The sequence below is a fragment of the Prionailurus bengalensis genome, chromosome A1 (genome assembly GCF_016509475.1).
Source record: "Prionailurus bengalensis isolate Pbe53 chromosome A1, Fcat_Pben_1.1_paternal_pri, whole genome shotgun sequence".
NCBI lineage: Eukaryota > Metazoa > Chordata > Mammalia > Carnivora > Felidae > Prionailurus > Prionailurus bengalensis.
This window is the reverse complement of record NC_057343.1, coordinates 237,607,924-237,634,932: the sequence shown is the minus strand read 5'-3', so window position 1 is coordinate 237,634,932 and position 27,009 is coordinate 237,607,924.

The window sequence follows — 27,009 nt, the reverse complement described above, 5'->3', positions numbered from 1 at the left end:
GGCCATTCTGCACAAAATGTGCACTCCCTGACCCTTGTAACCGCTTGTCCATACCAGGAACTCTCGATTTCTGCCTCCTCATGACAAGGAGAAGAGGGAATCTGGAAGGACGCCTTTTCTCCGAGAATCTCCCTTAATTCCTCACAGCACCACCTATAAGGGATTATGAGAGATGAGAATTTACGTAAGTCCTGAGTGTAACTGGCGGGAATTGCTACAGTCTGCTTAATAGGTTTCTGGAATGTAAAACTGCCTACAGACATAACTATTTCTATGTTCCAAGTGTGACAAGTCACCCGGTTTCCAGTCCTGATTTTTCTTGACCATGACCTCTTCCTTCAAATCTTCAAATCCCGAGTTCTCATCTTCCTTTAGGGAAAGGGCTTGGTCTTAAACTTTAATCTTTTGATCTAGTTTCACTATCGAAGGTCCCTGGAACCAACTGTTTCATTGGATAAATACGTAGTCAGTCACATACTGTGTCCGTGGGCTAACGGGATGCGATGATGGAGGAGAGGAAGAGGACGTCAAGAGTAGAACAAGAGATGATCCCCAAACTACCACCTTGGGCAGTTGAGTGGTCGGTGGTACCATTTCCTGAGGGGAGGAGACTCCAGGCACCGTTTCCCCCAAAGCCCGCGTTATCCGACGGTGGAATGAAACCAGACTGAGCTGTAAGGAGAGGATCCCAGTTGGGGTTTGAACTTCTAAGTATAACACACTGTTCACAGCAAGAAATGGAATGCTCAACAAGTGTTTTGCCTCTTCCTTGATCATGTAAGTTCCAGAATAAAGACCTTGGAACAGGGGGGTCGTGCACATACGAAGGAAGAAAAGCCTTTCTCTTTGTTGACCATTCTGAGCTAGAGAAAGACAGGCCGAGTCTTTAAGACAACGGCCTTTTGGGTTGGGTCAAGATCTCTAAAAAGGAGAATGTGACATAACCTTCTTATATTTACAATCTTCTAATTGCTCGTCTATTTTACCTTTAAAGCTACACGAAATAGGTTCTGGGGTCATTTGGTTTTACAATACAGAATTATCTTTGGAAATGAAAGTCTACAAAAGCCGTCCGGGTTGCCTTTCCAAGTTCACCACATCATACGCATTGAGTAATCAAACCAAATGAACGTTTTATGACACGTTGCAAACCCTTCTGTTTTGCACACACTGGGTGTGTGCCCTGAGCCAGAAGCCATTCTTGTTCAAGTTTTTTTTACCCATAATGCTCTCAGTTAGCATCAAGTTGGGATTAAGAGTGCATTTTCCTTATTTTCGTGCAATCTCCAGGGGTCGGAGGTGGGACAGGGTGGTTAAAATGGCAGCCTTACTTAGCTAAGGGATCATACAGGCGGGGGTCTTGGCAGCATCCTGCTGAGAATTCTCCAAAGCTCAAGTATTGTCAAGTGACTCTTATGCTCTGCGGACACGGCAATTGGCTGAGTGCCTGTGGGGAGTATCTTAGCTAACAGAGCTGGGGCCTTTGAAATAGACCTAATCTCCCTTGCTTCAAAGCCAGTAACTACGTGGTGTGTAAAACAATCGTGCTTAACCTAGGAAAAACAGAATTCGCTCCAGGTATGAAGGCAGTGGGCAGGAGGAACTCAGCCTCACAGAAGCACCTGGACAATAAGTACCTGAATGTTATGAGCTTACACGGCCGTCGAGGACCTCACCCTAAGAATACTGCTAGGACAGATGTATTTTAAACATTACGCTCTGTTGCACGTGTCCCGTAAGCATCCTTTACTGTAGTTATGGTGTGAGTATTTATCTCTTTAAATAGTGTCAAACCAAAACATGTCACACTTGAATTGTTAGGTAAGTAATAGTATAAACCATTATTTGGAAGATGATCTTTGTCTTTGTCCACTGTGTTCTCACAGAACCAAACACTGTGGCAAGATATGCCGGGCCGCTAACAAGCTGATCTAATCGTCAATGACACTAATGGGTGAACTGGCTATTTTAACAGCTAACGTGAAAACTGAGCGGATTCCTTACTTAAGTTCTTTGATGTGAATATATTACCTTAGAAAGGATTTGTTTTTCTTTTTTTTTTTAATGTTTACTTACGTATTTTTTGAGAGGAAGAGAGAGAGACAGAGAGAGAGAGCAGGCCAGGGAGGGGCAGAGAGAGGGAGAGAGAGAATCCCAGGGAGGCTCTGAGCTGTCAGCAAAGAGTCTTACTCAGGGCTTGAACCCATGAAGTGTGAGATCATGACCTGGACCGAAACAAAGAGTTGGGCACTTAACCCACTGAGCCACCCAGGTGACCCGGAATTTGCTTTCCTTTATCTTCTTCCAGGAGATTTAGATTTTCCCTTTTTCCCTATTAGAAGGCGATAACAATAACCATGTAAATTAATTGTAGTAAGGTAGTACATGTCTTTTTTTTTTTCACAGTTATGACTATACTCCAGAGACAATGCCATTTGGGTTTTCAAATAAATTGACAACATTGTCATACGTTATCCACATGCTTCTAATACAGAAGGGTTTGCAACGTGTCATAAAACGTTCATTTGGTTTGATTACCCAACGCGTATGATGTGGTGAGCTTTTGAAAGGCAACCCGGATGGCTTTTGCAGACTTTCATTTCCAAAGATAATTCTGCATTGTAAAACCAAATGACCCCAGAACCTATTTCGTGTAGCTTTAAAGGTAAAATAGACGAGCAATTAGAAGATTGTAAATATAAGAAGGTTATGTCACATTCTCCTTTTTAGAGATCTTGACCCAACCATTCTCTCTGATTTGCTTCATCGCACTCGGAAAAAGTTCTTCACTCACGTAGTGTAGACTCAATTGTCATTATGACGGTATGAGCAGAGCAAGAGCCTAGGCATGCAGGTACAGTTGCTCTGTGGCAAGTTTGTAAAGGTTTTATTACCCGTCCCCTGGAGGCCAAAGCAAGGAAAATGGAGGGCATGGGTGAATGCGCCCCAAGCTACAGCGGTGGCTGAGGCAGCCTGTGGGAAGAGCCAGGGTGGTCCCTGAGCAAGATGCCCACCCCGCTTTTCCTGTCACCCTAAGACTTGCCAAACGTGTCCCCTTGATGGAGCCTTGAATGTTAGGGACCCAGCCCCTCAGTCCCTCACAGATACCAAGAGAGGGATCCATAGGATGAAGTTGAGGCAACTGGAATTTTAAGGTAAAAATAGATCATGCCTTCTGGGAGGTAGCAATCCATGCCTTATGCTGTTGGAGATAATGATTTTTTTTTAATTTTATTTAATGATTGCTTTATCGACATATAACCCAAAGAAAATAATGCATATGAGTATAGGTACACCGAAGGTGTACAACAGGATATTTTGATATACATTATGAAATGATCACCACGATCCAGCTGATTAACACATATGGGATCTCACATAGATACCTTTTGTGTGTGTCTATATGGTAAGAGTACTCATGAACTACTGTCTCGGCCGATTTCAAATACACAATACGTTATTATTAACTGTAGTCACCACACTATACGTTAGGTTCCCAGAACTTACTCATCTTACAACGGAAACTCTGTACCCTGTGACTAACATCTCCCTAATTTCCCCAGCTTTCCTCCCACTCTCCACCTGGGCAAACACCTTTCTCCTTGCTGATTCCACGAGTTCAACTATTTTGGCTTCCACATATTGGTGGGGTCATGCAGTAGTTGACTTTCTGTGTCTGGATTAATCCACTCAGCACAATGCCCTATAGATTTATTTGTGTTGTCGCAAAGAGCATAATTTCCTTTTTTAAAGACTGAACCATATTCCATTATTCACCACATTTTCATTATTTATTTATCCATGCCTGGACGCTGAGGTCATTTCCACATTTTGGCTATTGTAAATAATACTGCAATGAACATGGAAGTGGAGAGATCTCTTTAAGATCCTGATGTCATTTCCTTTAGATACAGACCCGGAGGTGGCATTGTTGTATCATGTGGTGGATCTATTTCTTTTTTTTTTTTTAATTTTTGAGGAATCCCCACACTGTTTTCCATCATGGCTGCTCTAGGTTACATTCCCCCCAATGGTGCACAAGGGTTGCTTCTTCTCCACATCCTTACCAACACTTGTTATCTTTTGTCCTTTTGGTAATGACCAATGTAACAGGGGTGAGGTGATACCACATCATGGTTTTGGTTTGTATTTTTCTAAAGATGAGTGATGTTGTACATCTTCTCCTATATCTGTTGGCCATTTTCTAAGTTTAGGTATTTATTTTGAGAGAGAGATAGAGAAGAGGAAAAGGGGAGAGAGAGGGAGTGCCAAGCAGGGTCCACACCGTCAGCGCAGTGTCTAACACGGGGCTCTGAGTCACAAACCATGAGATCATATCTAAGCTGAAATCAAGAGTCAGATACTTAACCGAATGAGCCACTCAGGCGCCCCACATGTTGGTCATTTGTATATCTTTCTTTGAGAAATGCCTATTAGAGTTCTTGGCACAGTTTTTAATCAGGTTATTTGTTTTGATGTTTTTGCTATTGAATTGCTGAGTTCCTTATGTATTTTGGATACTAATGTCTTATTACACACACACACACACACACACACACACATATATATATATATATATATACTTGGCTATGCAGAAGCTTTAACATTTTTCTTAATTTTATTCAGATAGCAACAAAAAGAATAAAATAATTAGAAAGAAACTTAACCATAGAACTCAAAGACTTGTACACTAAAAATTATAAAATGTTAAGAAAACTTAAAAGACACATAGGTAAATGGAAACACATCCAGTGCTCATGAAATAGAAGATATAATATTGCTTAAATGTCCATACTACTCCCCAAATAATCTATAGATTAACTGCAATCCCTCTTAAAAGTCCAGTAGCATTTTTCTACAGAAATTTAAAAAAAAAATCCGAAGATTCATATGGAGCCACAAAAGTCCCCGAATAGCTAAGCAGTCTTGAGTGAAAAGAACAAAGCTAAAGGCATCACATTTCCTGATTTCATAAGGTAATGTTGCATGGTAGTAACATAAAAGCAGACATACAGAAAAATGGAACAGAATAGAGCCCAGAAACAAATCCATTAATTTAGAGTCAACTGATCTCCCCCAAGGGTGCCAAGAACAAACAATGGGGGAAGGATAGTCTGTTTCATAACTGGCGTTGGGAAATCCGGGCATGCACATGCCTAAGAATGCGATCGGAACGTTCCCTGACACCATATACAGAAATCAGCCGAAAATGGATTAAAGACCTAAGTGAAATACTTGAAGCAGGAAACTACTAGTGATACCGATCTTAACCCGTTACATAAGCTGACTCATTCAAGACCCATGCCAGCTCTGTGAGTTCAATGCTGCTTCGACTCCCACTTTACAAAAGGGAACAACAACAACAACAACAGAAACCTGAAGCTCAGAGGACCAGGTGCCTTGCCCAAGACGCCCAGTGCCTGTGGAAGTCATGAGTAATCCAGGGATAGAACCTGTGCACTTGTACCCTCGAGTATAGACGCTAAAAGAATAATGGTATCAGAACTCAACCCTCAGCAAATGAGGAAAACCCTCTGAAGCTTAAAAGCTAATTTTCTTAATACTTCAAATTAGGTAACAATACAAAATTGGCTTCTACACCAGACTAAGATTAGGCTTTCGCCTTATGGCATTCAGTGCAAACCCAAATATTTGAAGCTGCGTATTGTTCGTGTGCAGACTTCACACACATACCCTGATTATGATTGATTAGGGTAACACGAGACGTTTGAGTGTGACCCCTGGTCCAAGTGAGCATGTGAGTATTTGGACGGCAGCCAAAATATCTCCCAAATTTTAGAACTTGTTGAACAGGCAAGCATGAGCTGTACCAATAAGACTTACTCGGTCATTTCCTAAATACTTGTTCGGAAAATTATGGAGGGGTAGAGAATAATTAAAATCCAAGAGATTACTAGGTTTAATAAGCAGTATTGTCAAGTGAATATTAGCCCTATGAAATTAGCATTAAGAATCTGAAAATGAATTGCTCTGCCCATACAATGCTGGCATTAATATTCTGTGCTTTGAAGAATGTCATGACGGCTCTTCATTTAGAATCAGAGTGTCCAGGTAATGAAACAGTGTGATGGTCATCAAGTGTGAAGGTTAAGATGATTGGACTTCTGGTGTGTAGGTTGATTTAACGGGTTTCATTAAGCATTTCCCAGGAGTAGCACTAATTTGAGCTAAAATCTTTTTACCAGCTGTCGGAATGTTTCCTTGCACATTGCTGTGCTGGGCGACCTCGCTACGTGCCTTCTTTAGCGTTTTTATTATGATTATTTTTTAATAATAACCACCCCTCTGGCTGAACCCAAGATTTGCCAGTCCCAGGGCTCTGTCGTGGTTGTTGGCCTCAGAGGAGCGTGTGGGAGAACACCGTGGTGCCAGCTGGCTGTCAGCCTCCAACATTTAAGAGGACACTCCCCACAAGCCAGTGCCTCTTGGAGTCATTGACCATCTGTTCATTAAAAAGAAACGCATTCCTTTCTCATCGTGGACTTAGCGTGGGAGAAGCAAGCCGGGGCAAGGAACCCAAGGAAATGGTACGACCTGGTTAAATATAACGATTTAAATATTCTAATCCCTTAGCGGTCAAAAAGGCGACGAGATGAGCTTCTAATGAAAAGGGCTCAAACGCACCCACTCCCACTCACCCATTCATCCAGAGAAGCACAGAGAGCTGTCCTGTTCTGCTCCTTTACTCTCTGAATACCCTAGGACTCGGTGGAGGCCCCATAATTGAGTCATAGCCGTCACCCATATATTAGATTTCAGCCTGAGCCATGGCAAGTCTAAGTAATAGATTGAAAAATACAATTATTGCTTACCTACAGAATTCCTTTGCTTGAGAGGTAAGGCATATATATCAGAAAAAGTTGTTGTGTTTTTTTCCCCAGGCCTATTCAATAAATGAACATTACACCAGGATTCTTACACAGAGTATCTCTGAAATGGGTTTTGTATTGATTTTTGTAACTACCCTGTTAGATGACGTTATCCCTTTAGTGTGTCAGGTTTAGACCGGTCCGCCCGGAGCAGGCCACTGAGGTGATAACTGTCATTTGGAGGGACAGAAAAGCAATCATAGCTTTTTCATTACTTACTGTTTTCCCCGTGCGAGTGCGGGATCATTTGACATATTATGGCTTCTGTGATTTAAGCTGCATTCTGAAATTAAGTGCTAGAATATCACGCTGTGGGTTTAGAAAAATCAACTTGATGTCAGAGAACTGCACGCCCTGTGGGTCACGTAGATCCACGATCCTCTCGTGATATTTATCTCAAATTTTAAGACAGGTAGGGGGTTCGTGATGCAAATAAATCTATACCTCTATCTGAGAGGTGTCGCATACAAAGCAGAACCAGTCCAGCATACTATAATTTTCTCCAAGTTTTTACTGTTGTTGTTATTTCATAAGTATCGCTGGAAAAATACTGGAAGCTAAAAGGCTGTTTTTATCACACACATAGATTACAAACACATGCATTTTTAAAAATTCTAATAGGCAACGGTAGTAATTTTTAAATCGCATGCATCTCATGCAACACAATTGTTTTCCCCAGCAATCATACTTGGACAGCCCGACCTAAAGATATGGAGGCAGGTCCCCCCAGAATAAGTACATAAATGTTAACATACTGAACAACCATTTCCAAGGGCAACCAAAGGGTTAAAAAAGCACAATATAAAGGAGTGTGCCGACATCGAGTGGGTCGGGTCCATCCTGGCCCCACTGGCTTGGCCTACAGGAATCAGGCTGAAGGTCCAGAAATACTACTGAGGCATAGGGTGCCTCCCATGGGAGCGGGTGCCATTTCTTTTTTTTTTCTTTTGTTTTAATTTTTTTTTAACGTTTATTTATTTTTGAGACAGAGAGAGACAGAGCATGAACGGGGGAGGGTCAGAGAGAGAGGGAGACACAGAATCCGAAACAGGCTCCAGGCTCCGAGCCGTCAGCACAGAGCCCGATGCGGGGCTCGAACCCACATACCGCGAGATCGTGACCTGAGCCGAAGTCGGTCGCTTAACCGACTGAGCCACCCCGGCGCCCCTCGGGTGCCATTTCTTCAGGACCCCCCGTGATTCGTTTGCCAGAGATCCCCGCACGACTTTCCTTCCATTCCAATCTGGAATGGTCTGTCTGCTCCAACAATTGTGGGGGTTTTTTGAATCAATGTTTTCAAACACACTAGCAATGCTCTTACACTAAGCACTCTGTAGCAACGTTCTTGACTAAATAGGCTCATTCTCAACTTGACCTCTGCTGGGTAATTCCCCTCTTAATCCTAATTATCCCCGAGAGCAGCTCTCACTCATTTTCCCACCTTTCAGTTTTCACACCCTGGTCTTTCTAGTCCTTCTTTCCCCATAATCTCATTCTTCCTTTAACTGAGATCACTTCTGTGACACTTGAAAGCAGGTAAAAATACCCTCCTTATTAAGTTAAAGATCCTCCATGGTTAATTTTCAGTTCTCAGTCACTTGGCTTTTCTCTAATATCAAACCTGTTACTTTCTCCTTGAACTACCTTCTTCCATCATGTCACAAAGAGTGTGTTCTCTTGATTCTCTTCCTACTTCTTGGCTCATTCTTGAAAACTGTATTACACATTTTCTTTATTCTTTGTCTAATGTGGCGTTAAACCCTGCATTAGTCATCTAATGATGAAGAACAAATTGTTCCAAAATTTGGCAGCCTCAAGTGGCACCCATGTATTTATCTTACAGGTTGTGGGTCAGGAATATGGGCACGACTTCGTCGCTTCCTGTCTCTCAGTTTCCCACAAGGCTGCAGTCAGGTGTTGGCTGAAACCGAGATCTCATCTGAACACTTAATTGGGGAAGGATCTGTTTCCAAGTTGGAATGGCTCTCGGTAGAATTCAGTTCCTTGATGGCTGTTGGACTGAGGGCCACCCTTAGTTTTTTTTCACCTTGGACTCCCAACATGGCGGAAGCCTAGAAGTCAAGAAGGCTAGTCTGCTAGCAAGAAGACAGGAACAGTATTTTGTTAGAGTATTTTGTTACTTAATCAGGATAGGGCAGCCCCTCAAACTTGCCATCTTGTATTGGTTAGAAGCAAGTCACGAGAGGAGGGTATTATACCAGGCCATGAATACCAGGAGGTTGAGGTATTGGGGACCATTATTAGAGAACACCTATGGCAAATATTACTTTTTTTTCTCTTCTTCTTAGTGAAATACTTTACTATGTTCAGATGTATTTAGCTATGACCTGTATTCTCCGTTGAATCATAATTTTAACCTCGACTTAAATATCATCGTGCGTCCTGGCCCTCTGTTTCTAAATCCTTGTCAGAACCTCCCCAAACTCAGTATTTCCGTGAGCGGGCATGCTCTCAGCTTACTTCACTCTGCTATCACACTCCGGGCCTCGTTCCTGCCACTGTGGTCGCCACCTCTGTGACTTTCTAGCCCGTCGCTGGGAAAGAAGCGCGAGCATCCTCCTGGACCATGCTGTCTTTCTCAACGTCCCAACGTGAGTAGCCACCTGGGAGTCTCATTCGAAAGCACCTCCAAGTTCCGTCTCCCATCCGGACGCTTCTCGGTGTTCCTTTGGCTGGTCAGACACGGTTTTGCGACGCCTACTCAAATATGGCCCTATCACGTGCCCGGTTCCCTGGACGGTGTTACTGTTTCACCCCTGATGTTCCCATCATGCTGCTCCCCCGCTGAAGAACCCTTCAGCAGCACCCCACCTTATCTCGAGGGCGATGGCCAGACACCTTCAATGTGTTAACAGCGTGTACCATGTCCATGGTCGAGTTGCCTTTTGGGATTCATCTCTCCTCAGCCCCCATCTCCAGCTAAGAGAAGCCACTTGCATTTTCCCAGAAGGCCTAAGTAATCTTGTGTATTTGCACACATATTTTTTACTGCCTGCACCACCTGTGCCTTTCAGCCTTTATACAACTCCAGGGTCACTGGTCCCCCAGGATACTCACGGGGACTCCTTTCCTGGGTATCCTGGGCTTCCCTTTCTCCAGGCACTTACAGATCAGCATCACACATCACCAAACTGCTTTGTTTTTTTTTTGTTTTTTTGTGGGTTTTTTTTTTGTTTGGTTTGATTTTTGGTTTTTGGGTTTTGGTTTTGGTTTTGTTTTTTTGCTTTGTTTTGGTTTTTTTTTTTGTTTTTGTTTTTGTTTCTTTGTTTTTGTTTTTGCTTGCCACACCTTGAGGTAGTTGTGGGCAGGTTTCATGTTTCCCTTATTTCTCCGTCCCAGACATTGAGCCCAGTGCCCTATACAACCAATGGAACTAAAACAGAGGCATTAAGTGGGCTTTAAATGAATTAATGCCCTCACACATGCCTTATTCGCCCCACGCTCCCTTAAATGCCGTGGCCTCCCCTTACCTAGTGGGGAGAACGATTCTGATAAGTTTGTCACATGAATACTGTTTACTGAAATCGACATGAGTCTGAGTGAAATAATCCTCAGAAATATGGACAAAACTTAGAGGAACCAAGTATGAATGCAAATCCCCAGTTGATTATTTATATGCTTTTTCTCTTAGACTGTCATGTGGTTTACATTTACCTGATTTTAAAAAGCAGAATAAAATGCGTCCCTCTCTTTTTCAAGAGGCAGAAAATAACCAAAAAAAGGATATCAGTTAACCATCAGTGTTGAGATTTTTAAACTACATCCCACGAGTGATTTCAGTAAAATGTCCTTGGGATTTCCACCATTCATAAACTGAGTGTGATAAAACAATTGTCGGCAAGATTTTCAGGCGAAACGTATTTTAAAGGAATAGCTCTTACAAAAATTTTGAGACAGAAATTGTAATTTATTAACTATCTAGTGATTATTGAACAATGAATTTGAACATTCTGTTCTTTTGGAGGATGTAATTGTGAAGAGATATGGAATTGTTTTTAGTTGGGATTCTAATGTACCTCTTCTTTAAAAAAAAAAGCTTGAAGTGATGATAGAGACACAGAAAGACAATGTCATAAACATTTGTTTCAACTGAGTATTTGGGCCTATCCTGGGAATTTCGATGTTACCCTATTCCTTCAAACAGATGAACTCAGCCATGAAGTTATATATAAAAAGATGATGTCTGCAGCTTTGACATTCCAAATAACATTCATAAGGAAATTATTATTTTTCTTGCAAGCATATTGTATAATATGACTTCCTCTCTATAGAGTGAATATATGCTTTTTCAAATGTTTCAATTGAATTAACAAAAGTATGCCTTTTAGCATAATAAGTAACTCTTGCAGAATTTGATTTCAAAAGTATATCTAAATAACTTAAAATCTGTATTTATTATCTTGAATAGAAACACAGAGGATTAGCTTTCAAAATTTTTCAAATATGCCCCGATCCGTGGTCTGTCTGTAGCTTATGGTGGACCTTTTAATAGTGATCATTCTTCCAGGCACAGACGCGGGTCCCAAATGAAGCTGGAAGGGTGAGCTTCTCCGTAAGATTCTACATGTGCAGCTTCCCACATTCACATAAGCCCGCAGTGTGGCTCTCTCCACGGATTTTCTTAATCAGTTCATCTCCATTCAGGAATGTAAAAGGACTTTAAAGTAGCTTTACTTGGACTGCAAAACTGGGCAAGAGAAGATTATAGCAAATCTTCTCAGCACCTCTATTATATTTCAATTGGTCTTTTCAAAAAATGGCAGTGGGGGAGGTGACAGGGAAACTTTAAGAGACACTTAGGAAAGCTTTCGAATGTATACATTTCCAACTTTTACAGTCGGGGGTAAGTGTTTTGTTTTAGCCGCACAGAAACAAGTAGAATAAGCCAGCAGGTAAGTTTCCCTTAGTCTTTGAAAATGATTGGGGCACACCAGAAAACCCATTTCCCAGAGTCTACTTAATGCAATGAGTTGGGGAGGAGAACCAATTTTAATAAACTTGAGAGCTCAGTGAATCCTCTGTCCCAGTCAATAATCATATTGGACAAAATTGTCAAAATCCATCGTTTTAGAACTCTAGACATTGGCCAAAGATAGTTCAAAAATTAATAAGCGTTGATTCAAGGGAGAATATCCAACTTGGACAAACAGTGGAAGGTTGGTGTTTTTGTCTAAGGATGCTCTCAACCCACCCTCGATGCATCAGTTGCTTTTCAAGAGCAAATGCAAGCTGTGAACGCAACAGCGTTGCTTCTGGAGGGAACTGACTTGATCTGGGATAGAGCACAGAAAACCCCAAGTGCATAGTAGTTGCTGGAAGCGGGAGCCTTCTGAGTGTCCTGTGAATGGGGAGACCAAACTTACAGGTGGTCTCAGCTTGGGGTCCCGAGTGAGACAAGGAACACACTGGCAGACCAGCCAGAAATGTAGCTGGAAGATACAGGGAAAGAGACAGCCATGGGAGGCGGGTGGGGGGGCTTTATAAGCGTATAAGCTTTATAAGCTCCCACATAACTCTGTGGCCCGGACAGGTCCAGGGTCAAGTAAAAGCCAAGGAAGCCTTGCAAACAGCTGGCTTTGAATGTGCTTTCCAAGGCACACACAGACCTGTCAGCAAATCCCCTAAGTCGTATTGATTCAAGGTGTTTGAACAAACACCCTGACAAACGATTGGTGGAACATTTCACTCTGCTGACGTGATGTGACCCCCAAATTAAATTAGAACCAGAATTAAGAATAAAAACAGGAAGTAAAGAGTAAAAACTCAGCAGAGATGTCAGTGGATGCCCACCGCTGGAGAGACAGGCTTCACAGAACATACCCAAGTAACATATTAATTAAATAAAGAAAAAACAGCAACAGAGACGATTCCCAGGGAGGATAAAAGTGGATCCCAGGGTGAGGCAAGGATCCAGAATTATGACACTCTTCCCTAAATTATGCAATTAAAACCACGATGGGACAAGCAAAGTAACAGGAAAAGCATCACAGTCAATAGAAAGTTTCTCTGAGGAGATCCAGATGTTGGACTTAGAAAAAGACTTTAAACCACATTGTAAACATGTTTTTAAAAATTGGAAAAAAAACATTTTTAAGGAATTAAAGCAAATTTATGACACTGACTCATCAGATAGAAAATGTCAATAAAAAGGCACACATTCTAAAAAAAAATAATGATATGCATATTGTGGAGTTGAAGAGTCCAATAAATTTAAGCTGTCTGAAGGAAATCTCAATGAAATTCATGATCTAGCGATAGAAATGATCAACCTGGAAGAATGGAAAGAAAGAGCACGGAGGAGAATGAAGGATCTCAGGAATCCGCGGGGCAGAGGCACATGGGGGTGTGGGACAGAAGGCGGGAGCCCCAGAAGGGAATGAGAGAGACGGAGAGAGAGAGAGGCTGCGCAGGGAGCACCACTGCAGGGGACAAAGCGGGAAAAAGATCTCAACGCGCTGCAAGCAGGGCCCACACCGGGACACATCCGGGCAAGCTGCTCAAAACTGAAGGTGGAGAGAAAATCTTGAACTCAGAGCGGGGAAAACGTGTCCTGAGCAGAACAGTGAGACAATCAACCGCTAACTTCTCAGAGACAAGAGACCAGAGGGCAGCAGGATGGCATATCCAAGAGCTAAACGGGGGAGGAAAACCTTGTCTAACGTTAAATTCTATATCCGCAAAATTCTCCTCCAGAAATACAGGTAAGAATTCCAGGTTGAGCTCAGACATGCAAAGAGTGTATAAAAATGAAGGATCGCAGGCATCTGGATGGCTCAGTCGGTTAAGCATCTGACTTTGGCTCAGGTCATGATCTCACGGGTTCATGAGTTTGAGCCTCCCGTCGAGATCTCTTGCTCCTGCACGGAGCCAGCTTCGGATCTTCTGTCTCCTGTCTCTCTGCCCCTCACCCACTTGCGTTCTGTCTCTGTCTCTGTCTCTTTCTCTCAAAAATAAGTACGCATTAAAAAAAGAAAGAATAAAGAATTGAACAGAATGAATATGGAAAGGCACGGAGGGTGCTGGCCAAGTCCCCAATTTGAGATCAGGAGGCGGGCAAAGCTAAGATCACCCCAGCTGTGATCTGTTTCCCCTGGGGTGACAGCGGCCTGGTCAACTGTAGGGCACTTAAGTCATAATTCTGATCAATTGCTAAGACCTAGGAAGTCAGTGGGTGAGAAGCTCCTGGCGGCCTGGGTCTGAGAAGGATTCCCATGCTTCCGGGGGTTTATAGAAGGAACGTCTCGTGGGGAAGATCCGATGCTTTTGTCAAACCCCATAGAACCTGAGAGCACAAAAAGTGAATCGCTGTACATGAAAATTAAAACAAACAATCATTTAAGGTGTCACGGGCCCCGGCACAGACGTGCCAAGCTGGCCACGTGCCACACAATGCGTGTGATCGATCACACTCCCCGGAAGGGCTGCACGGAGACAGAGGCCCGAGGGACTGGCAGCGAGGCCAGTGTGTACAGGTACCAGCAGAGTGAGCTGCACCAGCGCCTTCCTCCTGCCGTGTGGTCGCCGGGGAGGGTTAGCAGTTCTGCCGGTGCCACCGCGACTGAAGAGACGAGCAGTAGACGGCCGGTGGTGACAGGCGGTGACGGGTGATGACAGCGGAGGCAAGAGAGGAAGGCGGTCTGAGGAACCCACGTGAGGACTGGTTGGAGACGGGCGTTGGTATGAATTCTTGCTTGGACTCACACAGGTACAGATGGTTCCACGTAGGAACGTCCCACGCGTGAGCTCGCGCACACGCACCTTCGTGCGGGTCAGCCGGGAGGGCCTGGGAGCAGCCACGCCAAGACTCTCGGGTCTCGGAGTCTAACGTGTTTCCCAATGAGAAGAGCCTGGGCTGATTTGAGGCCCAGGGCCGAAAGGAGACACATGCGCGCACGCACGTGCGCACACACACACACACACACACACACACACAGAGTGCATACGCTACTGCCAGAAGGTGTGGAAGTGCTAAGGACTAACGAACAAACGGAAACAACCCCCATGATGATGAGGGATGTGTCAAAAAGACACAGGAGCCACGTGAAGGGTGCCCAGTGGCCAAAGCTGTTAACAGTTTCAGCGACAAGGTCCCTAATAGAGTTGGGGCAGTTTGAGCTGCTAGAGAAGAACCTATGGACTGGGTGGCCTGGACAACAGCCATTATTTCCACTCTGCTGGAGGCTAGCCGTCCAAGGTCAGGGTGCCGGCTGGGGGGGGGGGGATGGTGGGGTTCTGCTGAGAGCCCTCAGCCAGATGGCAGAACCCACTTCTACTTTGTCCTTAAGGAGGAGACAGTGGGGAGGGAAGGCAGGCTGCTCCCGATTCAGAGGGCACGGATCCCGTTCCCAGGGCCCCATCCTTGTGAACTAATCTGACCCGAAGCCCCTCCCAAAGATCCCTCCTACCACCATCACACTGGAGGGTAAGGTTTCAACACATGAATTTGGGGGGCACAAATGGTCGATCGTGACAGGTTGACGCTGATGTAAGTCAATGATGAAATAAGTAAACACACGTGGGCGAATGTGAATGTCCTGTGCGGAAGACTTTATGTGGGCCCTTGGCCCTCCGGGAGGCGGGCCCTATCCCCACACACTTCCGTCTGGGTTTTGCATTCACTCCCTTTCGAGGAGCACAATGCCCAGAAGAGGAAGAGTAGCTTTGCAGTGGAGAAACCTGAGAACATCAGCTAAGCGAGGAAATCAAGGTCAACATCAATCGTGGCGAGCGTGACAACACACGCCTTCCGTCCCCTGTGGTGCGAATACTTCGTGGCCTTTGTGGCCTTTCTCCTGAAACGCATGACCCCAGCCTAGTCGTGAGCCAAACATCGGACTAGTCCCAGCTGAGGGACATCTTACAAATGACCGGTACTCCTCAGAACGGTGATCAAAAACAAGGAAAGCCTGAGAAACTGTCAGGGCCAAGCAGAGCCTCAGGAGACAGGACCAGCAATCGGATGGCATCCTAGGTGGAATCCTGTCACAGAGAACAGTCACCCCCTTACGCCAGTGGTAGAGGGTTATGCGATGTGTGTGTGTGTGTGTGTGTGCCCCAGCATTATGGGGGGCACTGGGTGGGTGGCTGGGCTCAGGAGACTAAAACAACCCTGTGTGAAATTAATTGAGTTCAGTGGGCATGTCACGTGAGCAATGGAGCCCGTACTTAGCACAAGGTGTAGTCCTTTTTCCTGATCGTTGCTGTGAAAACCGTATCTCTGGGCATCTCGGCTTGGCTCATGCATCCTGTGAATAATTCATACGTTGTCGAGTCGACGGGGCTTGTCTTTACGTTTTGACCTTTTAACTCTAGCTCTGGTTCCTTTCTGATGAAGGACAAAGAGAAAAAGTTTGAGTGAGCACAAAAGTGTGCTTAGACACCCTTTTCACACCACCCGCTGCTTTCTTGCCATGCCAGCAGCCTTTCTGTCCTTCCCGGAGCCTTAGATAGCAAGGGGTCCAGTCAGTGGGCAGGGGCAAGTCACGCTGGCCGCCGCCGACTTATTTTCCACTCGCCAAGGGTAGTCCCGCACCCGCCACCTTCACTGAGTTCATTTTAGTGAAACGGCACAGCTCTCGGAAAACACGGGTCGGGCCCTTCGCGGACCAGGCTGGGTTCTAGGTCCAGGGAATTCAGAGGGAGAGAAGAGCGGGTCCCTGGGAAAACGAGCCACTGCCGGGGTCTTACGCCTGTGTCGCTGAGGGAAGCTACAGGTGAGGGCCAGGGCGGGAGAGACGGGCCACGCGTCAGAGATGCCCGTGAGTCCGGGTGACGTGTGGCACATGGGACACGTGAGGGATTTGGACTCGCTCCCACTGACAGTGTGAAGAGCTGGGGGGTCGCAGACCTCCGCGTGGCCTCACCAAGGATTTACTTGAATTATAGCACTTTGGTGGCCGAGGGAGGAAATGAGACCCATTTGCTCCAGTCCGGGTAGATGGGGGGGGGGGCGGGGCTGGGAAATAGGACATCCGTTAAGCGGTCATCTCCACTGGCCGAGGGAACAGTGAGGAACGTGTGTGACATGATGGGGCAAAGAAGGTTGGAGAGAAAACGTGAAGTTGACTTGGTGAGGTCAGAGTGGCAGCTCCTGCTTTGAGGGCGTGAGGTCGAAACTGAAGGTGAGGGTGTGGACCTAGGTCAGTGGGGACAGATGTGCCACTGGACCGGCACGCCATCAGCGGCTCGGAGGAAGGCCAGGCGGGGGCCGAGCTGCAGGAAAAAGGCGAGCTCGTCCGGGGTCCCCCTTCATGGAGCTGAGCTTAGCTTGTGTGACTGCAGGCCTGTTACCGAGTGCTCCTCTGGGGTCAAACTCGAGCCGAGTGGACAATTTGGAGCTACTAAAATTTGAAGAAAAGGTTAAGATGACAGGAAAATGCCACAATCTAGGATCAGCGGAAGCTGGGTGTCTGAGACTAAGGATGTGCTACGGGGGCGTCATCACGGCCACAGGGTCTAGGTCAGGCAGGTGGGTCTGCCCGTGGGGCTCAGGTGCAGGCTGTGACCCCCTTAAGTCAGACACGCCAAGCGATACATAATATTTGATGAATGTAATTGTATTCTATTGAAATCGTTAAATATACACATATATCTAAAAATATATAGATACTCCCATACATGAAACGACAGGTATACTTCTCGTTTTAACAACAACCACTGACTGAGGAACCCCCCCCCCACCCCCGGCTCTAATAAAGGAGAGTTATATCGGTGGCACAGGTGATTACTATTCAGTTGCATTCTCACTTCGGTCCCTTACGATTCTCCCAACAGCTTCACGCTAGCAACCTAGAAAATGAAGCCAAAAAATAAAATTGGCCCTGTTTTTGTTTGCCGGGGTGTTATTTCCCGGCACTCTCTCTGGTCCGTTCAAAGAACGTCGATTCCCCCAAATATCCAGTGAATGAGGTGTGCAGTATCCAACTATTACAATGCAAGGTTGTCCAGGCACATGGTCACAGACATCGGTTTACTTAACGCTGGGGTTATTGATTTTTATAAATCAAAGAAGCCAGAAGAATTTATTGAGGATATTCATTTAAAGCAGTGTTGGTTTATCGATGCCAATATTTCAATTTGTTTCTATCAAGCCCTGGCGGGTGAGGTCAGTAACAACATTTTCTGTTTCTTGCTTCTGCAGAACAGCCATAGAAAACCGCAAATGGTCTGATATTATCTCGCCACGACCTTTCGGAAGCCAGGCACTCCACTGCACACGGCAGCTGGACGAACGGAAGAGGGCCACTCGCCCAGCTCGCACGGGTCTTGAAGTAGTCAATCTTCTTCTGACCACAGCTCTGTTTTATTTTTATGCTAAATGCATAAGAATGAGGAAGCACAGTAGAAAAAGAGCGGAAAGAAACCAAGCCCAGGAATCTGTGCTTCAGGTACCCGAGGCCGGGGACCCCGAGACCCCGTTTTCCTGAGTACTGTCCAGATATTTAGACAGATATCTGCCCAGTGAAGACACACACATGATAAACATCCCCCTGAAAAGATGCTCTATGTTATTAACCATCAGGGAGATCCTATCCATAAGGTATGTGTGATAGCCCTCAGATGCAAACCACCGGAGGTAAATCGATAAGCAAACTTCGGCGTACTTCTATGAGAGGACACCCCTCAGCAATAAAAACAAAAAGTACTACTGGTAAATGAAACAGCATGGACGATTTTCAAAAGTGTTTCTTGAGCAAAAGATTCAAGAACCAATACACACTGTTTGTTTCCATTTGCATTAAATTGTAAAACAGGGGAAATGAATCTTCGATGACAGAAACCTTGTCGCGGGGGGACGAGGCCCAGGACTGGGTGCTGGGATTGATTCCAAACAGGAAAAGGAGAACTTGGGTGCGGGGATGGGGAGCAGAATTCTACTAACTGTGTGTGGCAGACCTCACACGAATGGACACAATTTGCAAAAGTCATTGAACTATACATTAAAAAAGGGAACAAAATTACACTTCCGTGTTGCTGATTAAATTAAACATAAGGAGCCAGTCCCTTTGCAAACACTGGAAGGGAGTTTATTGAGGACACATTGGAACACCACTGCTATTATTCTGGAGGCGACTGAACGTCGGTCCTGTAGGTTGAAGAAGAAAGCTGGAAAACACGGGTCCCTGGCCCGCTGCACACAGAGGCCCTATGTTAGGTAGCAAATTACCAACTATTTCAACCTCACATTTCTGAGCTCTACCCTTGTCCCGCTACGTAAATCTAGTGTGTCGGGGCACCATTTTGTAGAAGCATCAACATCATCTTCCGACGGGGCAAATCCAGTTTCTGCACGTTCAGTGTGCTTAACAATTTTGACTTCTTTGCACTACGAGATAGCTCTCTTGTGAGGGACCTCGTTCCTGGACAATTGGCCCCCTTCCCCTGGTATATCTAAGTATAGCCCTTCGGTGCGGCTAACATGCCTACATCCTACTCTTTCTGCTCTACATACACCCACGTACGCCTGTGTGTGTTCAGGAACTCTTCACGGAACGTGTATCGGCCTTGAGAGAACCTTTTAGGCTTGAATCAAGGCAAAAAGGAGAGATGGACCTACTATTTTTAAAATACGTGCCACAAAATCCTCCTCTTTAAATGTCTGCATCAAAGTAGCCATTCACAGGTGTCTTTATGTCTGCCCACATGGGTGGATGTTCAGTGCCATGGGCATCCACCTCTACGACCCGCGAGGCTCAGCCCCAAGGCTCCTGCGTTGAACGATAATACGTGACTGATCCCTTCGATTGTGGCATGTTGGGTTTGCAAATGGAAACCTGCCTTTAGTCAGAGCATTAAACACAAGCAAACCTATAGCGTCCCGGAGAGGTAAGGGACATTGCTGTCAAAAACTTTCTCACGCGTAGATTTTTCGTCTTGTCACGGCTGTTTGTGTTATTCTCTCCTACCTCTGCTCTCCTTTGCTTCCTTGAAGAGTATTGTTATTTTTTTCTTTTTCATTTCGACCCTATTTCTACGATTTCAGTCTTACCCCAGATTTGTGAGCGAGCTAGAAATGCATAATGCAATGTGCGTAGTAACCAACAGAGCTATACTATTGTCTGTTACGTGTCTATCTCCCCTAAATTGGAAACAAGCCAACAAAATCAAGCAAAACCAAACAGAACAAAACAAAACAAAGAAACCAAGCCCCAAATCTCCCTTTCAGTGACACTGAAGTGTTTTCCCCACTGCGTCTTATCACATTTCCCCTCTTCCCGTCCTTCAGGGAAATCTTTCGGAAAGTACTGATGATTCCACATTTTTAAAGTGTTTTTCCTTTTTATAACGCATTACCTTAGGTAAGAATTTACTTTCTCGGCAGTAAACTGAAAAGCACTTGCAATGACAACACTGCTCCTCAGTTAATGACTCTCTGACGTTCCCGTGTTGCTGTAATGGCCGACTTTTCAGGTTTCTGGAAGTCCTTTCAAAATTGGTTTCACCGCCTCCCTCTCGAGATGGGCTCCAAAGTCCTGTTCTAGAGATGAGATTTATTTTTCTCATATTCATATTATTCATAATAAAGCAGCATTCTAGCCCCGAAGACTGTTCAAAGGAGCAAACTGACATCTATGTACTACCTAACTAGAAGCAAATTGATAAAGTTCTGAAACCCTCTTTGAAAGTGAATGCCAGCGCGCTGCATTTCGAGGGCGGTTTTCGTGCCTCATCGGGGTACCCTGGAAACTGCTGTCAAGCTCCATTTTATTCCATGTGTGGCCTGACAGTTCTAAGGGGAAAGTGTATCCTAATTCTTCCAAATAAATTAGATTTCAGCCATTTTAAAATGAAAACACAGCCTCCGCTGAAGTTATAAACAGACCCTATTGAATAAAGTACCAACAGAGGCTCCACTGTTATCTCTGGCTGAGGCTCAGCACTGTGAGACAGCAACACGCTAATCATGTCTTTGTACTCCCAGTAATGCAAATCAGTCAACACCTCACACAGCGGGAAAGTGGGTGCTCCCATCACGGCACATCACACTTATTCACCAAGAAGAGAGAAAGCAAAGCGAGGGAGGGAGAGAAGGAAGGAGAGAGAGATGGAGAAAGAGGACAGTTTGAGGCAATCAAGAATAAAGCATGTTTTCAGTTCAGATTTAGACACAAAGAAAATAGTTAACATACCCACTTGAGGGTGTATCCGATCACATCATGTCCTGATAGATGCATGTAAATTCTAACTCTTCATTAATGTCTATATTTTAATGCATATAATCATAGGTTAGATCACTGGAATTTGGAAATATGTTAGAAAAATAGGAAACATGGGAGCCTGGGTGGCTCAGTGGGTTGAGCATCCAACTCTTGATTTCGGCTCAGGTCGTGATCTCATGGTTCGTGAGTTTGAGCCCCACGTTGGTCTCTGTGCTGACAGAGCCTGCTTAGGAATCTCTCTCCCTCTCTCTCTGCCTCTCCCCTGATCACTTTCTCTCTCTCTCTCTCAAAATATATAAAGGAAAAAAAAAGAAAAATAGGAGAGAAACAGACATTTTCCCAATACATTTGTAGAAAATTAAGTTAGATTTAATGAAAAATATAACTAATAATGCAAAATAATATTAAGCATTAATAATAATAATAATAAATAATAATAAAGGATATCATAATTAGAAAAGAAGAAGTAAAACAGTCTTAATTTGTAGACAAGCTAATCCCAAATGCAAACGATCTTAAGAACTCATCGAAAGAAAAACTATTAGAACTACGAATCAAGTATAGTAAGATTCAGGAAATAAGCTCTATATGAAAATTGTATTTTTATATACAAGCAATAAAAAATCCAAAAAGAAGCTTAGGAATACATTTCCAGTTACACTATTATTAAAATAGTATAACACTTAAGAAGCTCTTTTAAGATGCAAATCTTGTACACTGCAAATTACGATATTTTGCTGAGGAAAATTAAAGCAGTTTCAAATAAAATGGAAAGGGATGCTACGTGTATTGATTGGAAGAGTCAATCTCATTTAGATGACAAGTATCCTCATATTGTTCTTTAGAATCAATAGAACCAATATAATCTCTATCCAATTCCTGGCAGGATTTTTTGTAGAAATTGACAAGCATGTATGAAAATGTGTATGGAAATTCAAGTTCATTTAGAAGAGCCAAAATATATGAAAAAAAATTATCTTTTTTTAAAAAATATTTTCATGTTTAGTTTTGGAGAGAGAGAGACAGAGTGCACGTGGGGGAAAGGCAGAGAGAGAGGGAGACAGACTCCCAAGCAGGCTCCAGGCTCTGAGCTGTCAGCACAGAGCCTGACATGGGGCTTGAAGTCACGGACCGCGCAATCACGACCTGAGCCGAAGGCAGACGCTTAACTGACTGAGCCACCCAGGTGCCTCTGACAAAATGATTTAATTGATTTCAAAATTTACTATAAAGCTACAGTCATCAGGACATCGTGATACTGTATAACACTAGGCATGTAGATCAAGGACATAGAATTGAGAATCCAGAAATAAATCCTTATATTGACAGTCATTTACAGCCAATACAGTCAATTTACAGTCAATTACAGACACAAAGTGCCAAGGCAAGTGGCCGAGGACAAATAGTCTTGTTAACAAGAGGTGCCGGGGCAATTGGATATCTACATGCAAAAAGATGAACTTAGGTCTTCATTTCACATGACACAAACAGATTAAATCAAAACAGATTGTAGACTTAAATACAAGGGCTCAAACAAAACTTTGAGAAGAAAACAAAAAAGAAAAGTCAAGGTTTATGCCTAGAAAAATGTTGCATAGACATGATGAGGAAAGCATGGTCCGTGAAAGAAAAATAGATTAGGGCTGCATGAAAATTCAACACATTTCTCTTTGAAAGATTCCATTAAGAAAATGAAAAGGCAAGCAACAGACTTGGAGTAAATATCCTCATAACTCCTATTCATTAAATAGCTAGTATCCAGAATTTACATAAAATTTTTAATTCATGGGTGGCTCAGTTTTCCAACTCTTGGTTTTGGCTCAGGTCATGATCTCACGGTTCCTGAGTTCAAGCCCTGCATCGGGCATGGAGACTGTTAGGGTTTCCCTCTCTCTCCATCTCTCTCTCTGTTCCTCCCCGGAACACTCTAAATCAATCAATCAATCAATCAATCAACAAACTTTAAAAAAGATTCTTAAAATTTAATAATAATAAGACAATTCAATCAGATTAATAGCAACCGATATGAACAAATTTATCAACAAAGAGGGTAGTTGAATGTGACTTTAGACCATGATCAAGTAACATTTCACTTTTATTAAAATGGCTATAATAAATAAGACAGATAATCACAAACATTGAGGAGGACGCAGAGACACGGAAGCCCGTATACATCACTGGTGGGAGTGTAAAATTGTGCAGCCACTTTCCAAAACAGTTCGGCAGTTTCTCAAAAAAGGTATATACCTTATATATATTATATATATTATTAGTATATATTAATAATTATTAATATATTAACATAATATTGTTATATTATATTAATAATATATAATATATTAATAATATAATATATAATATAATATATAATATATAAATATATTAATAATATATTAATAATAATATTAATATATAATATATAATAATAAAATATAATTTTATGTTATAATTATATTTATAATATAATATAATATATATTTATCTATATTAATATTATATATATTAATATATATATATATCATTACCCTGCTTCCCAGCAACACCATTCCTAGATATCTACCCAAGAGAAATAAATACATATTTCCACACAAAGACTTGTGTGTGAATGTACCAGCGTGGCAGAATTATTCGTAATATCCAAAAGCTGTAAATTGTCTAATGCGCATTAACTGGTGACTGGGCAGACAAAAAATGTTCAGGGAGTACCCATGCGATAGAATATTATTCAGCATTACAAAGGAATAAACTACTAACACATGTCATGGCATGACTGAGCCTCAAAAACATTATTTTAAATGAAAAAAGTCAGAGACATATTGGATCATTCGCTCATATGAAATTTTCAGAAAAGGTAAATTTATAGGGACAGAAAGTAAATTAGCAGTTTCCTGGGGCTGCAGGGGAAATAGGGATTCACTGTAAATAGGCATGAGGAGTCTTATGGGGAATAGTACGTTCAAAAGCGATTTATGGTGATGATAGCACCACCCAGTATGGTTATTAAAAATCTCTGCTCTGGACACTCTAAGTGGGTGAATTTTATAATGTATAAATACACCTTAATAAAGCTGTTTACAAAAGACGCAAGGTAATAAAAAAGATTTCTGCTTCAGACCAAGATGAATAGAGACTGTGTTTATCTTCCTCCCTAAAGTAAAAAAAAAAAAAAAAAAAAGGACAAAACTTAATAGTAGTCTTGAAGACACTAATCATCAGACAATGAAGGACAATAATTTCTGAGAGATGGAAAACGAAAAGAACGAAAGCTTTGAGAGAATTTTCAGGGCAAGTCACAGAGAGGAAGAACCTAGGCAAATCCTAGTAGACTCCGCATGAGTGGAGACAAAGCCAAGAGTGTAAGACCAAACCTGTATTTTTGCTGATTGGAGTAGTATACAGGAGAAGGGTGCCCAAAAAGAGAACACCGGAGATCTGAAGAGGGTTACTCTTGAGTACTCTGTTGAGTACTTATCTGCTCATATCTGTGAGGGAACTACCCATGTCCAGAGAAAGAGCCACCAGAAAGGATTATAGATCACTGTCCTTGTTCATAGGGGGCCAGAGGGAGTGCCCATTGCCATCAACCAAATGGAAGCTGTCATGTTTCCTGGGGCATTGAGCAGAAGACACAGAATGGTTACGCCTCCGAGGAGGGGGATAATTAGCCTTGGACTGAGCACCAGTTCCGCCTAGCAAGTCTTGAAAGAAAAATGCCAAAAGATCAAACTCTTGCCAAATAAAGTGCCTGAGAACAAATCCCAACAATATTTATAAAAATACAAAACGAAGCCAGCATCCCACAATGCCTGGCATCCAATCAAACGAGGCACGCAGTCAGTCTAGCAGAAAGATATGAGCCATTATGAAGATAAAACCTGGTAAATTAAAAACTCACGCAAAACCGACACAGCAGAGGATTTACAATTTTCAGATGAGGGCACTAAGACATTACACATTATGACTGCATCCCACGCATTTAAAAATTAGGCAGCGGCAGGGGAGATCCAACAAAAGACCAACCCTGATGTTAGGGGATGAGAACTAAAATGTGTGAGATAAAATGTACACTGAATCAGATTAACGACGGTGTAGATATTGCGGAATAAAGGTTGCGTAAACTTGAAGACGTGGCAAAAGCTATCCGAATCGAAGAGAGGAATAGAAGAATTTCCGATAAGTAATATTAGTGGACCAGGGGACTTCGTAGCCTCTTGTACCTGTGATTTATGTGAGTGAAGGAAAATTATGTGAAACAATAACGGCTGAAGGTTTTAACATTTAGTGAAAACGGTAAACCTAAGGGTCCAACAGGTCAACAAATCCCTTGGGCAAGAAATACGGAGACATATATACTAAGGCTCATCATAGTCAAATTGCTCAGAACCATCGATAACAGGACATCTTAAGGCCAGCCAGAGAAAAGGCAGGCTCTACAGACAGAAAGACAAATAAGGATAGCAGCAGCTTTCTCATCAGAAACAGTGTAACTGAGAAGACAGTAGGGCCATGTTTTTCTTTTGCTGATAGAAAAAGAATAAAGACAAAGTGAAACAAAAAATACACAAACCTAGAAGCTTTGGCCAGAAGAGAATAGGCCTGAAAAAGGTTTTCAAATATTCACACACTTACTGAATTCGTCACCTACCTACCTGCACTGCAAAACATGTGGTCAACTATGCTTTTTAGGCAAAAGAAAATGAAACCAGATGGATTTGTGAATCAAAAAAAAAAAAAAAGGAATGAAGATCCGTAGAAATAGTCACCCTAGGAGTAAACAAAAATACTAATAATGCAAGCTGGTGTCTATAATAGAAATCATGCTACCAACACGAAGGTCGGGGAGGGGGAAAACGAACATACTAGTGTAAGATTCTGACTCTATTCGTCAAGTGTTACTATAGTGCGTGAAGGTAAATGGTCCTAAATCAATGCAACAATAAAAATAAAAAGCCAATGGGTTATCGTTACTAAACTACAAAAGAGAAAATATGGAATCATAGAAAAAATAAAGCCAAAATAATGGTAGGCCTGCCATCATCGCTCTTATTCAATGCTAAATAAAATTGGAGGCTGCAGCCAGCGCAATAAAACAAGAATAAAGAAGCACAAACATTAAGTTTGGAATAAAGTAAACTTGTGTTTACATGTAGACAACATACTTGTGTCAATGGTCTAATGAAAATTTACCAAAAAAAGCTACTAAGACTAATCAGTGAGTTTAGAAGAGATGGAGAATATATGGTCAATGTGCAAAAATCAATTTCATTTCTTTATGCCAGCAGTGAACCATCCCAAATTCGAATGACCGAGACCACGTACAATGTCAGCAATAGATAAGAAATACTTACAGGTATATTTGCAAGACCTATGCACTAAAAGAGGGAGGGCATAGGGCAAGGAGGGGTGGAGGGAGAGATGAGACAGAGGCCTGAGGAATTTTTGTCGGGGATGGAAACGTTCCCGTTCTTGATTGTGATGACATTTCACAGTGGTACCCGTATGGCCACACTCGTCACCTGGCACGCTGCATGTCAAGTTCGCTGCAAGAATACTTTGATTTTATGGAGAAAAGAAACAAGGGAAGATGACACCACTATGGCTGGAGAGTCTACAGGCGCTGTCCCGCAACATCGCACCTAGTGGCCGATACAAGATGACGGAACAGGTCTCACCATCCCCCGTTTCCTAAGTAAGTACTTTAGGGCTGAGGAGGTTACGTGTGAAACGTTACAGGAGACATGAAAAGAGGCTGCTTTTGCACTTATAGCCCAATGATGGCAAAACGAGATCTTTAATGAATTGTGTCAAACCGTCTCTGGCGAAAATCTGGAAGTTATTAGGGCATAATTTTAAAACCTATAATTCTGAAGAATTCTATTTGGAGGTTAATAAAGGAAATGGTAAAGAATTGAACATTTCTATTGTGGTCATCAAGACTC